We start from the raw sequence: 2,174 nt of genomic DNA on the forward strand, positions 1-2,174 counted from the left end.
GGAACTCATGGACCCCAGTCTGACAGCTGGAGAACCAACATAGGACCAAAGCAATCACCTGAATGTGGGTGTCATTTAGGAGCACTGGGCAGTCTTCCAGTAGTGGAACCAGGATGTATCCCTAGTGCACGAAAGGACTTTGTGAGCCCATTAACCATGGAGAGAGATTCTCTTAGCCTATATACACAGGGAGGCTCTAGGCTCTGTCTCAAATGACTTGACAGATTTTGATGATTCCCTCATGGAAGGCCTCACCCTCCCTGAGGAATGGATGGGGGATGGGATGGGGAGTTGATGGGGGGCATGGGAGAGAGAGGGAACTGGGATTGATATGTAAAATAAGATCGTTTCGAACTTAAATAAAATGTATAAAAAATAGTTTTGGGAAAACAAAACAAAAAAGAAATTAGTTGGAGGGAAAGAGGAAAACAAAGAACTGACTAGAAATTTCTCTGGCTTTTAAGTGAGAGTCAATGTCAGTTAAACAAAATGTGAACCCTGGGGGAAAATATCGTAGTCCCTGAAGAGTGCTACTGCTCACGATGTGCCAGGTGGTGTTAACCTAGCACAGGAATAACTGGACATCACTGACAACAAGAAAAGAAAGACTATCAGAAATCCTTCACATCCTAGGAAAACCGAAGTTTTGCCAGGCTTAAATAACTTAGTAATTGCTAACTGACTCCTGAGGGAGCTGCACTCTTGGTCAGAAGATGACAACAAGGCTTCCACTCTACCCATCCTCCACTTTGGCCCAAACCACACCCATGAGATCCAATCCCTCCTCCCAATGCCAAGGAACCAGAAATGAAGAAAACACAGACAAGAAGGAGCACACCAAAAAGAAAGGAAGAGACAGTTATTCCTTCTGGCTTTGCAAATTCTAAGTTTAGATACATTCTTGTTTTCTAACCAACTTTAAAAGGTGACAGAAAAATTAGTCATTTTAATTCTGAGAAATACTGTATTCCAAAAAGTTCTACTGATACAAATCAGCACATGGACAACATGACAAGAAACAACTATTCACAGGAAAAATCAAATTATCAAATTGTTACCAAGTGATAGATTCTTTTGAAATTTTGTTTTTTAGAGATCTTTGCAAGGGTAGCTGGGGTGTGTTTGCACCAAGGCAGCAGCTGTGGTCACCACGGTTACATATCCTTCTCCAAGATGTTGCCCTTAGTCAAAAATGCTCTAAGCCATCTCCAAGTTAGAAGATTTCAGCAAGTGGTGGCCAGGCAGAACCACCAGAAACAGACACCTAATTTCCATGACAAATATGGAAATGCTATATTAGCATGTGAGGCCTTTCCTGTGTTTCTACATGGACATACACAACAACACAAATTAGAATAGAATGGAACCTGTCCCTTGTTGGCAGAGTCACCCCAAAGGAATGGAGAGATCAGTAGCCATGCAATAATCAAGGAACTGCTTCAAAACCAACTTATAAGTGATGCCAAATCAAAGAATCATATACTCATTAAAATACAGAGTATTGAAAAAAAAGTAAAGTACCTTTGAAACCTTCAAAAATAAAGGTTCCTTTGAAAGAAGACTAGTGGAAGGCAATTGGGATGTTTCAGGGGAGGAAGAAGGTACACAGAGCCAGTGAGAGATCAGTGCTGATTGGGGTTAGGAAGAAAGGGCTCTGAGGATGCTTTGGAATCCAGGGAGGCTGCTCTTGTTATGCTGCTGTTGCAATGGTACAGACAAAGGAGAAATGTGGAGGAACACAGAAAATAATTGGCCCTGATGCTCATAATGCTGTGTCAAGCATTTAATTCAATTCACCACTGAAATTGACTCTCTCTCTCTCTCTCTTTCAATAGACAAACAGGAAGAATAGATGGTATTTTTAAAACAGAAAAAAGAAAAACTGTCAGATCATTTCCTGACTTCAGCACTGTTGCTTGTTGCTAAATTAACAGAAGATTTCATTCGTGAACAAATTATCAAATCCTTAAATATAATTATGGTACATTTTAAAATATCAGTTCTAATTATATTTTTCTTTGACAAAGTAATTATACTTCAAGAAGCTGTGATCAGAACAATGTTTTTGCTGCTGCATCTTAGAGCAGAAGGTAGAAAAGGTGCTTTAGATTATCTTACAAAAAGCAAGCTGAACTTCACACAACCTTCGTGCCCAACCTTACGAAAGAAAGGCT

The 2,174-nt window shown here is 40.0% G+C and overlaps 1 pseudogene; it reads left to right on the forward strand.

The window, feature by feature from the left end:
• Positions 1-1,173: 1,173 nt before the first annotated feature.
• Positions 1,174-1,415, forward strand: LOC100774894 (annotated as a pseudogene).
• Positions 1,416-2,174: the final 759 nt, after the last annotated feature.

This window comes from Cricetulus griseus (assembly GCF_003668045.3).
Source record: "Cricetulus griseus strain 17A/GY chromosome 1 unlocalized genomic scaffold, alternate assembly CriGri-PICRH-1.0 chr1_0, whole genome shotgun sequence".
Classification (NCBI taxonomy): Eukaryota; Metazoa; Chordata; class Mammalia; order Rodentia; family Cricetidae; genus Cricetulus; species Cricetulus griseus.